This window comes from Rhea pennata, chromosome 4 (genome assembly GCF_028389875.1).
Source record: "Rhea pennata isolate bPtePen1 chromosome 4, bPtePen1.pri, whole genome shotgun sequence".
Lineage (NCBI taxonomy): Eukaryota > Metazoa > Chordata > Aves > Rheiformes > Rheidae > Rhea > Rhea pennata.
The window spans coordinates 35,023,155-35,036,474 of record NC_084666.1 but is presented as its reverse complement, the minus strand read 5'-3'; positions in this window follow the sequence as shown (position 1 = coordinate 35,036,474).

The window sequence follows — 13,320 nt, the reverse complement described above, 5'->3', positions numbered from 1 at the left end:
TTTCAAGTAACATTTACACAAAAGCTATTAGCAGATCTGCTAGTGTTCCAACTATATATTTTTTACCTCAAATGTAATATTCTACGTGTACATCCTGCCATACCGCACTTCACCTTCTTCTGGAAATAACTTCTCATCCTTTAAAATGTGAGTAAAAGGTGTCACTAGTGCTTTTTGGAATGTTATTAGAATGGCATTATTCTTTCTGTAACCTGGGGAATTTCAGGAGTGAAGAGGAGCATTTCGGGTGATCTGCATGTACTTCATCTGTCCTCAGTTAGTCCTGATAAGAAATTTACACCCTGTTGTCCAAAGCAGTTCAATTTTTATGACCCAGCCCTCTTAGCAGCAACATCTCCCACTTCTCAAAGCTATTGCAGGAAGCATGTCCTTAACACCCATATTTATGATCTGTCCTCCCACAGAGGTGCACTCAAGGAGCTCAGCTCTCTGAGGAAGCCAGACCAGGCTGGCTGACAAGGTGGACCTCCTGTGTTGGGGGCCTCCTGAGATGGCCAGTAACCATCAAGTTGTATCTCAACCTGTCCAGGTGAGTTGCACTGCTTCTCATGCAGGTAAAAAAACAGCAACTTTTCTTTTGTTCCTGCTCTGCTTATCCCTTTGGCTCTGGGCCAAAGCTAAGTGCTGTAGCATGAAACAGTCTCAGGTTCCCAGGGGAAAGGATGAAGAGGGAACCTCAAAGAAGGACTTCTGATTTTGCCTCATGGCTCATTCATTCACTCACATGCAGTAAAATACCACAGCTTCACTTAGCTCTTTCGTCCTTTGACCTAACAGCACAGTTAATGGAATATTAATGCAAAAAAGGATCAAGATGCACTGTTCTTTTTTTCTTCAAGTCATAGTCTTTGTGTTCTTGTAGTCATGATGAACTCAGAACATGAGAATGGGAAAAGGAGAGAGGTTGCTCAAAAGTGTCCATTTCCCAGCTTTTTATAACAGTCATTTCGGTGAAAGATACTACCGTGCTATACTACCCTAGCATTGAATGGTTGGTTTGCATCTCTTACTTAGCACTAGAATGAAGCTGCTGTTGCTCACGTGCAATGTTGTTGTTTGTTATACTGACTTGAAGGAAATAGCTAAGGGAAAAAAGCCACATACTTGAAGGGGGATATGAGCATCCATCACTATAGGGCTCCTTTTATCCGCAGACCATCTTTTTTACTCTGTGTTTATGTGAATAACCATGTGAACCACAGTAACATCGTAAATATGTATCTTTATCCCCACAGTAGCCCTTTATCTTTGGAAGTGCAATCTAAATCTCTTTCTCTATTTTTTGATGTTTTTTGCCTCGCTAGTAGCAGCTGCGAATGGGAGACAGTGCGGCACTGCATCTGTATGACCCCACCGGCACCCACCAGCACAGGGGCATGCATGGTGAATGCAAAACGTCCAGGGCTGATGAGTCACGCAAGGGCTGCAGGGCTCCTTGGCTCCACAGCCAGCACATAATAACTGGTGACAACTGAGGTTCAGCCCATGGCAAACCAGACCTGACACAGCTCTTTCGATTTTAGCAAGCCAAAGCCAATTAATTTTGGTCGATAATTAAGCTGCTAGACCATAGTGAGTCCTTACACACTTCCATGCATCTCAGCAATAAATAATGGTATACAAGTACAATCTGCTCTCTCCGCTCATCAGTGCAGTCCCAGCAAGGCCAGTAGCATTGCCTGCATTATAAAACAGTGTTTATTCAAAACTGTGAGCTAAATCCTCTTTGACATTTTTTTTCTCAGAATCACACTTTAATCTCATTAGATCTGAGTTTCAGGTTTTCCATTTTCCTATTAACATCATCACGGGCTCTCAGTGAGCTCTGCTGTATAGATTTTGTTGTGGCCATGCAACTATCCTTCATATAAACTTCAAAGTCTTTAAGTAAAAGCAGCCTGGAAATGGGTGTCACCTGTAATAATGTTTACTTATGCCTGCAGTCAGTATTTGGAGTGTTTTGCAACATTTTGCAAGGTGGCAAAACAAATGACCCTCTGTTTTAGAAAGGAGGTAAATAGTAAACTACATTGCAGATATGTTATCTCTTCCAGTTATGTAGAAATCAGGACGTTAGTCAAAACAAGAAGCCTGGGGTAGAAGAAATTTGCCTCTTTAATCAAATCAAACCCTTGAGTTGACTTCCACAGTTTAGTGACTTTTTGCTCCAATCTTGTGCAGCACTCTTGCACAGAAACATGCAGTTGTTCAATGCTAATACCTGCAGATAAGTTCATAAAAAAATACCTGGTCCACATTAGAATCTTATTTCCCATCTTAAGCTTGATACCACAATGGTTTTATTCCTCTAGTATCCTGATTCAGCTGCAGGTCTGATTATAACTGATTTGGATTTCAGTTACATCAGATTAAATCCAGAGTAATACCAGTGAGTGAGATAAATCTGTCGCTCCTCAGTTCTTTATACTTGTAACCTATATGCTAGAGTTCAAAAGAAAAACACTTGGTTTCATAGATTTATTATAAATCCTGTGAAATGTAGGTTTGGTGTATTTTGTTTTAAATCATCATCTCAGACATTAAAGCAATGAATCCTAGAAGGTCATGTTTTCTTTCCACTGTTCTGTTGTGTATATGTTTCAACACCACATTAATCTCTAGAGTACTGGAGTCACTGCATGATAAGCAGTGTAAGAACAAATCACCCATGACTGCCGTTACAGTCATCTTCTCTCTAGAGAAGAAACATGCACAGGAGCAGTTTGTTCTGATAAAATTTGTATTTTGGTTTCATTTTGTTTTTTGGCCAGCTTTCCTAAGGAAATGAGGCTTGTGGGAATACACTATATTTTTAATCAATTCCCCTTTTACCTTTCCCTCAACATCTCTAATAGATTTTTAGTCTACTGCTAATTTCAGTTGCACATCAAGGAGATGCACACAGATTAGCTCCTGCACCGAGAAAGGTTGCAATGGAAGACCAGCTTTGGCCATGGACACCAGTGAGTTTAGCCAGAAGCCTAGCAGGACTTCAGAGTGCAGACAAAGCTCTGGTCAGAGCTCACCCTTATTACGCATGGCATAAAAGGAACATAAACAGGAAGCATAAAGCCACAGGAAATTAGACTTCAGAAGTTTTCCTGTTCATAGAAGAATTATTTTAAATATTTTAATTGCTATATTTTATGTCAGTAAAGAGTATCTGATTTCTCACTCTGCAGAGAGCTTGGAAAGAAAAAACAGTCTCTCTGGTCTGTTTTACTTTTTGATTTCCACAATGTTACAACTTGGTTACAGAGTTGTAAATATTCACTTCAGGAAATCTTGAAATTCAGCCACAGAAGCATGACACCAAACAGATTTTTGTGAAGAATGGCTCATTGGGAATAATCTATTGATTCACATTTTCTTTTTAGAACTTGGCATCTATGAAATTTGTTGTTGTCACTTCTGTTGTGAATGTACTCAGCTGTCAGTAGAAAGATATACTTCAGTTACCCTCTAGGCACTTCAGTCATCAGAACAAGGGTGATAACTATTACTTTGTTTTGAAGTAAAGTAGAGAAAAACGTGCATTTTCTAGCATTTCTCAGAGTGTTCTTTTTAATCCTTTGTAACTTTTTTTGCTGCTTCTCTCAGCAAAACTGTCATCTGTGAATTACACAGACAAGCAACTTCCTCACAAATCCTCCAGCTTTCAGCAGTGAATAAGAAAGCTCTGTGCTTATCTTCTCCTCCTGTCCTTATACACTTTACCTCAGGATTCCTTCATTCTCAAATTTGACTGTGTCCTCTATGCTGCTAACTCACAGATCCAGTCAACTCCAAATGTGACTCCTCGGTCAAACTACAAACCAGGTGGTCTCTCCAGTAATTCCTCGTCAGCAAAAACTTCACGTTGCTAAAATATTCTTCCTCATCTCTTCTTCCTGACATTCCTTTTTTTTATTACTATGGGTCATGCACCATCTTGTCACTCAGGCCCATAGCCTACAAGTGATCTTTGATTTGAGCCTCTATGTCCTCACAGGTAGGACATGGAGAGAAACCTCAGGCTTTTATGTTCATCCTCAATAGTATCTGTTTTTTCAGTCTGTCTGTGCTGTAAGCTGGTGGGAAACCAGCTTAGCTGAAATTCAGCTTCTATCTAAATGAAGGATGAACCAGCTCGGGACAGAGGCAGAGCACGCCTGTACTTACCTACAAAATATTCTATGATCAGACCTTTTCAGTGCATCCACACAGCTAAAGCTCTTGCTCAAGAGCTCCACATCTTGGTCACTGTCAATGCTTTTCTCCGGCTTTCTGCAGATTTTTCCCCACAGACAGCTTCCTGAAGATAGCTGTACCAAGTGTTTTCCTAGCCCATCACTTTATGTCACATCATTCCTTTTGCATCTCTCTGCTACTCCACTGTTCTCTTCCAAACATAGTATTCTAACACATTTCTTGGCCCTCCTCACTCATGCTGTTAAGCAATCTTTGCCCCATTGTCACACAAGCACACTTCCACTTTCTTCCCAGCTGTAACTCACATTTGGAAGATGCTCTATAGAAGTATCTGCACAGCTCTGTCTCCTTTCTGATTTCTCCTTAAAACTGGTCATTATGATAACTGCAGAGCAGTTTGACACCACTGCCTCTTAAGACTGCTCAGCATCATTTCATTTCCATTTCCTTCCCTGATAGATCCACCTGTCATTTCTTATCTATGCCTAGTTTGTGAGATATTTGAGGCTGCAAAGTGTGATGGCTTAGGGCTTTCTTGGAGCTGTGAGCTTACCTCTGCTCCCAGGGGCAGCACAGGTCTGATAGGATCTCCTGCCCAAAGTTGGCAGCTGATACAACCACCATAGGTACCTTTTGCACTGTGGATCCACAGCACTGCTGGCAGCTCAAGGTCTCCACCTGGACCAGGAACTGACACCTGCTCTGCTAGGTCACCAGGCTCTCACATTTCCCCTCTCCTCATTTGCCCTTTTGATCCTCCCAAAATCCATCACATGCTGCCATATGAATGCAAATTAGTACTGATGGCTTACCTGGAGGTTTTGCTTTTGCTATTCAAGGCATTTTCTTGGTTTGGGGTTTTCCTCTTTTAGTCTTTTTCCCTTTAGAGTGTTCTTGTATTTTAGCTCCAAACTGTCTGTCCACCCCATGCCCAATCTGCAATCCCCACCCTGAACACTTCCAGTGACTGTCCTTCCTCCTCCTTTATTTTCTCTGCTCTTTGGCCCCTTCCCCCATGTCCTTCATTCCCCTGCTTTGAAAGCCAGGCTGCTTCCTTCTTCTTCCCACCACTGGTAGCATTTTCTGAGTATTTTTTTAGCCACTTCCCTTTTTAAGCTTAACATGTTGCCATAGATTAATGATCATACAGCATCCTGGGCACACACTGGAGTAACCCTCTACTCCCAACTGGCTGCCACAGCACATTTTAATCTCATCAGCAACTGCACAAACTATTTATAATCAGCTCTCTGATTACATTCCTAAGGTCAACATCCAACTTGAATGACTCAGAGTGGCTGATAACACTGCTGTAGTCTCCTCTCCCCAGAGAGGTTTCCAAAGCTGTTGTAAGGTATTTAAACGTACCAGTCATTTGTGCCAGCTCTTTCTCAGACTCCTCACCCCCCTGTTGCCCCTGTCACTTCCCCAGCTCCCTCTGCCACCTCCTATTCATCCTCCTACTCTGAAGTCCCTCTTCTTTTGTGGCAGTGGGAGCCACAACCATCAGTAGGTCTCAGACCCATTTGTATTCACTGGCTGCCCCTTTCACACAGGCACCAGTGGTACATCCTCCTTCCCTACCTTAAAAACTCAAGCAAAACTGCTTGTGGCAATGACATCTTAAAACTTTGACTTCTGAGCAATAGCACTGCATGATTATGCTACACTTCTTTCCCAGGAGGACTACAGAGAGCCTTGGAAAAGTGCTGAGCCAAAACCTCGCTCCAGGTAGCTTGGTACAAACCCATTAGGCTCAAGAACTGAGACTCTGAGTGACTCTTCAGAGCCTCTAAGGCACTTCATTAGATTTACAAATTCTGGGCATGATCTCTTCCACCTTGATTTCTATCTCAAGTGGCAGTAACAATACCTACTTAAACTGCTAGTAGAAAGTGTGGCAAAATTGCATCTCACTTGGCAGCCATATATTGGAGCAAAAGGTATCTTAGAAAAAAGCTGATTTAAAAACATACTAGGGTTGGCATGCCTAAGCTGGTCCAAACCATGTTACAAACCGCACACCGTATAACCCGAGGTGGCCTTTTCAGCTCAGTCTCTCACCAAAGCAGCCACACCTTTCCAGCACCTCAGAGCAGAGCCATACTACTGCCTGTAGCCCTTGCAGCACATAGGTGAGGCGCACCGGCACGCATGGTAATCTCCAGTTGCTGTTGTCTCTTCCCCTATCTTTATGTGAAATAACTACTGCAGTCACTTCAGCAAACATGGCATTTCTGCAGCAGACAGGTGAGTTTTCCCTGCCTTCCACCAGAGATCCAGGTAGCTCCAGATGGCTACACTGCCTTTAAAAAATAAAAAGGATTTCAGCCTGATCCAAAACCCCACTGTTTTTTTAATAGGATTTAGAACACAGGCCCTAAAAGATTTCAGCTGCAGTAAGCAAAATTATGTGCTGGGTGCAGAAAACACTATCACCTTCCCCTGGACACCCAAGTCTGTCTTCATCCTACCTTCCACACATCTTAGAAGCCACTTTTATCATAATAGTGCCTTACGATTATAAGGCATTTATGATTACCCTGGGACAAGAAAAGATGGACTCTCAGGTGAGCCTATGTCTGCATTAAATGTCAGGCCTGAAGTTTGGAGAGGTGCAGCTCACTTGGGGTTGCTTACTGCTGCCTCACTATTAACAAAAGGCAGGTTGAACAGAGAGGGACACACACTCAGGGTCACTAATCTTACCTGCAGTCTGGCCAAGAGAACTGCGGGAACCATGTTTTCAAAAGGGCACAACCCACCTAAGGTAAGGAACAGCCTTGTGGGTGCACGTCCAGGCTCAGAACCTTGCGCAGCAGGAGCCTGCTCAGCTGAAAGTCAGCTCTCACCCACGAAGCTTGCAGCCTCCACTGAAACAAAATGGGACAGCAGAGGACAAAGAACTAGCAGGGGAAGAGAAGACATAGAAGGGTTAAGAGGCTGTGCAGGGGAACTAGTTTACCTAGATAAGGTAAATACTAATAAGGCAGGGTTACATCCTCCCTTTAACCAGCCTTTTTGAATTGTCATGCAGAAGAGGTGTGCACTGCGTGTTTGAGGAAGCTGTTTTCAGCTGAATGGGATAAAAGGGAAGCCAAAAATGTTCTCATTTTAACACCAGAAGTTGACAGGGAGAGAAAGAGGAAACTCTGTGTTTGTCAAGAAAGAGCGAGCCAAAAGAAGAAATTATGTAAGGTAGTTGTCCAAGTTAGTATTAATTATGTGCTTGTATAGAAGCTGCAAGCTGCAGAACGCTAGTCATTTCCACTGCTCTCTGTAAGTGTGTTGTGGTTAAATAAATCAAACCAATATTTTCTTAATGATTGTGAGACTGATGTTGTACTCTCTATCTATACATACCTCTTGTGCATCAAAAAAATCACAAATTCCTCGTTAGTATTACTATAGCTTTATCCATAGGCAGACAAACCCATTATCTGGTCCTCCTTCAGAGGTGATGAGCCTTCTTTTGTATACAATTTGAAGCCGTGAAGGCCAATTAAATCATCTAGTTCAGTATTCTATATGATCTATGCTATTGAATTTCACTAGCTAGCTCTATATGAAGCTCACTGTGTTAGGAGAGGTATTTTGGTCTTATTTTGGAGGGAGCAGTGGTGAACTACTGAATCTGATTCCAAATCTTACATGCAAACAAAAACCTTTGGGAAAATGACTGCAGCACATCTTGCTTTCTCATAGAAAGTTTTCTGAGCTGCTTTAATACTATGACTGTCTTCATAACAGAACATCTTGGTCACTAGCAAGAAAAAAAAGGTGCATTTTGTTTCTCTGGAAGTGTTAGATCTTAATTTCTGTTTAGTGATTATCCAGAAAAATGCTAATTACACAGTTTGCTTTTTAAGATTCATAGACATAAAATTTAAGGATTTACAATGTTAATTCTTATGAGAAACTTGTTTTCAGTAATCACCACTCATGATACAGGCAAAACAAACTATCACATTGACTTTCTGTTTAAATAACATCACCCCAGGTATGGCAGAAATTTTGGGGTTTGTTTTGAACGTTATAGGACTACCTCTGTCAAAGGGTTGCTTCATTCAGTTATGGGGTTTTTGTTTGTTTGTTTAAGTTGTCAAAGACTGATGCAGTAATATTATTCTGGAGATTATTGTGCTATCTACAGTGACACCCTGTGGTTATAAAGTAGCAGCTTAGCTCTGACCTTGTTATCTCTAAAAACTGGAAGTTTTGCTATGACCACTCCATTGCCTATATTCATTAACGGGAGAAAATATACAACTGAAAGCGTTTTTTTCCTACTAATAAATATCATTCTATATAGGATATGGCCGCAGAAAAGTCAGATGCTGCTACTGTCCATACTGTTAATATTTCTAAAAGTGATTCATGTGCATACGGCACATGAGACTCAATAAGAACAGGATGTGGCTCCCAAACATTAATCCAAATCATTTCAGCAGCTGAGCTTGAAACCAAAACAGAATTTCTAGGTAGATTCAAATCTAATTCTCATGGAAAATGGTGTATTCTGTTCAAATTTGGGCAGTATTTGTTTTCACTTTGTGCTTGTTGGTTGTTGTCTTATCCAGCATTAGCTGAAGCTTCAGCATCTTCTTCAAAGTAGGCCAAGGCTTTTCAGGCAACAACTTGGCAAGCATTCGCATGTGTACACAAGAAAAATTGAGATAAGATGCTAGAGAAAATTACCCCTAATGTACAGTAGTCTTTAGTATTAAAATTTCAAAAGAGCCCATATATATACATACATACACACACACATCCAATAGAAATGCATTATATACATACAAGAAATAAGTAATTTGTTAACCAGTGTAATTGTATATTTTGAGCAAGTCGCACGCATTTTCTTTTATATGGAACCAAGTGCCAAAAATGTGAATTCTGTTCTCTTGGCAGCTCAAAGACAGTTTCCATTGGACTTACTGGCATCAACATTTGACTTGCCTTATTTTTTTTTAATAAAATCAAATTTGAAATATGCACTCTCAAAAGGTTTTTGTGGGAGAGGGCAGACTGACTGCATTGAATATAAGGATTTGTTTATCCAGAAGGGAACACACAACCTAGTATAAAACAAGCAGCATGCACTACCTACCTTGTCTCAACCTAGGTCTTTATTTTCTTCATCCTTCCATTGCTTAGTATCAAATATGTTTGAAGAACAACATTGAGTAAACCTCATTTCTCAGTTTTGCTAGTACAAGGAGGCAGTCTTACCAAGAACAGTTAGGTCTCTTATATGCTATCTTTGTTAATTTCATCATTGATTTATGAGAAGTTTGTGGTTCTGATGGCTTTTCAAATCAGAAATTTTCAAACCACTAAGGTCTTTTCTGACATGATTTACACTGATGATTCAGTTAACTGAATAACTGCATCTTTAAGTTATAAGACAAGCTCATATATAGTCTGGAAACAGCAAAGAAATCTGGCATGAAGGCCTTCTCCAGGAAGGAGTGCTATTTTACCTTCAGTACATACTCTAAGAAACTGTCAGCTCCCCCAAATCCTTTATTAATAGTTTGCTTAATTTGTTACTTTTCAGGGATTTTTTGAGATCTGTTGTTAACTGGTGCTCTCATTTGTTTCTGTTTCAGAAGCTGTGAACTTGCATTTTTGTCAGGACCAGTATATAGTTAGTAAGAATGAATATATGCTGTACTTGCAGAATGTGTGCAAGGATATTTGTGCATGGTACTGCATGCATTTGTGCATGTAGGACAGCTACAACCTACAGAATCTCTCTGAAGAGAAATGGTCTTGTGCACGTTCAGCTAGTCCAATCCTCAACACTAAATTGAGGCATGAAAAGCAGCTGGAGCAGATAGTTGGTCTCACACAGCAGCAATGTCACTGCTAAGACTGCAAAACAGTGACACTGCTGGTAAGCCTGAGAAAGAGCAGTGGTGTTGGAGGTCAGAAGATGGTAAGTGAAAGACTACTGACTACATAACCTGTAAGAGAGAGACATTTGTGGATATTCCCTGTGTGAACATCCAAGGAACATCCTGTCCAGGCCCTGGACAGAAGCCTAGGTCCAAACCAAAATGATTTGGCTGGCCACCAGGCAGCACTGTGGGCACCTGGAAGTAAACAGCAGACACAAAGAGACAGTGTGTAAAGAGTGCATGTTTTTTTACTTGCAAGTAGCTAGTAAAAACTAAGATATGCTTCCTCTTGCATCTGTAATTTTCTCAAATACTGTAAGTACTAAGAACTCTTAGCATCAGTTATATTCAACATTGTGCAACATTTTCATCCAAATATTTTCATCCTGCCTTCACCATTAGCACCTATGAACATCTTCATATTTGATATACTTGTTTCCTTTATTTCTTCTGCCTTTGCAAACAAAATGATTGTCTCCCTCAAAGTCTAGAAGTTTGTTTACCTGTATATGTCTTGCTGTCTTATGTTTTTTTTTTCTCCCCCCCCCCCCCCCCAAAAAAAAGTATACAGGTAATTTAACTACCACTTTATCAGCAGAGCCTCTCTGCTGGTAATTCCCAGGTCTACGGTTTCTGCTAGCCCTTTATCATACAATCACTTGTTCTTTCCTCCTTTAGCTTCACTCAAACTGCAACTAAGACAGTTTCTCCTTTCTCATTACCTAGTGCAATCTCTCCCTCCACTTTCTTGCTGCTCTTCTACAATAATCTTTCAATCTTCTGTGATTTATCCCACCAAAACTTACAGTGCTGATGAACTGGTAATTGTCCCAGTGTACCATAGGTTTCATCTTAGTGTATGGTCCTCAAAAACCAAGTATCAGTGCATCAAAAATTGTTTAGTTGTGCTATTTTTCCTCCTGTCTCTCCCAAGCCTCTATTATAACTTTTGGCTCCTCCAGCCAAAAGAGCTACTTTTGAGTAGTGTTTTTGTGGCTGAAATACCTCAGCAGTAAAAATGCTGATTAAAAAGAATCTGGCATATGAAACGGATTGCCAAGTCTTTTTTGCCTTCTCTAGCTCTCTAACTTCTCTATCACTGAAACAGGGCTGGCTACAACTGAATATAGTGCTTTGGGAAAAAAAAACACACACACAGCTCTAAGTCTCATTACTGCTTACTAAACAGTAATTGTTACTGTTTAATATAGCCAACTTTTAAGGATGTGAGCTTTATGTATTTTTGGACAACTTGAATTCTCATTGCCACTAACCATGGCTCAAGAAGTTAGCATGTGGAAGCTGAAAATTTGGTGGAATTTGTATTTCTTTTGATATAATGAAACGATCTCATTATTTCTGGTACAACATTCACTACTCCTCTTGGGTCTTCTTTTTTTTGGAGGAGGAGGGGAGGTGTCAGGTAAACCAAAAGCAAACTGGAAGTGCTATTCTCATTAATTATGCTAAAGGTAGATGAAGGTGATGGACAATCAATTTAATATTAATCACCTATTGTAGGGTATGAGCACAAAACTGCTGAGTAAAATTAGAAACAATCTTGACTTAAATATTTGTCCTTTTTAAAGAAGGGAATTGTATTCAGAGATGCCAAGACCTCAAGAGACTGCAATTCTTGCAAAAATAGGACTAAGGAGCAAAAAGCAGTGAGGTCAGAGCCTTTTAAATCTAAGGTAGAACAATCATACTCAGTGACAGGAATTTTTTTCAAAGAATAACTACAAATTCAAGGAACCTTAATACTCCCAATTACTTTGAAGCAGATTAACAGAAGCATTATCAGTCTTTTACAACTTCAGTGTAGCTGCTTGTTTTGATTAACAACCTACACATGGAAGTCTACCTAAGGGCTTTTCTGTTATTTTTAAGTATGCTTAACAGGGATCTGTTTAGTTTTTCAACAGAAATATGGGTCAAATCTATCACTGAAAATAGACTAGTCTTGTTGAGAGCATGCGACAGCAAGCACTCCTCCTTTTATCCAGCAGTTAGAGTACTCATCCAAGACACTTAAAATTGCCTCCTTTGCATAACTTCTTAATCTGCATTTGCCACGTCTTGCTACTTTTACTACCTGGCTTAATATTTAAGTAAAAAAAAAAAAAAAAAATCTGTATCCCTCTGAAAGCAATTTGCTAACCTTATTTATGCTACAAAATTTCAAGAATTTTAAGCCTTGTTTGCAAGCACCCTATATAGTCACTTACCATTCTGACTTGTCTTTTTCTGTTACAGGCTGTTACACCGAAAGACTGTTACAGGCTGAAACATAAATGTAAGCATTTTACAATTTTGTAAAAGTCCTTAATAATAATCCCAGATGAAGCATGTCAAAAAACTCAGAGCCAAAATTAAAAGATTTAAATTTACTGTTTGTTAATACACTTTAGCTAAAATCTCATGAGACATGAGTAATTGTGCCATTTGATATTTAACAACGGAAATTAAGATTTCTCCAATATCACAAATTAAGGTTTTCATACAGATTAGAAGTGGTGTATACCTAATACAAAGCAGATCCTAGAAGACCTCTGATTTATGGCCAGAAAAAAAAAAAAAGGAAAATAGATTATTCAGAATGCAGTCTTTTTGCACTGAATTTTTAGGCCCAAATTATACCCAAACAATATTAAGCACCCTCTCCTAAAGAGCTGCAAAAAAAAATGTATTTTGGAAGACTGGTCCCTTGGTCACTCGAACTCAATACAAAATTTATTTTGAAATAGATACTGTGTGATAAAATTGTTTTACCTGATACCTCATAGGAAAAAAAAAAGCAAAATAATCCAGACAAAATTGTCTTAATTCTAAGTATGACAATTTCATTTTTTAGGTACAATTAGGTGCATTCTTCCACAGTTTATAATCTAAGTTATATAAAAAAAGCTGAGGTTAGTTTATAACCTAAACTTTAAAACCATGAGTTTTCTTATGAAGAAATGTGCAACATTATACTATATTACCATCATTAATGAGTGCATACTATATTCCTTGATCTTTTTCCATATTGCAAGATATCAGGCCAAACTATTTACAAAAACAGTTTTTCTCTGCCTCTTCAGTAAAGTGAAATATAGCACCAATCAGAATTAATGTGATTTTTACCTATCTTCAGTCTTTTCTTCCTAACTTTTCTAGGTACTCAGAGCATTACTTTCAAATTTGCCCGTGCTTCAGCTACTCCAGT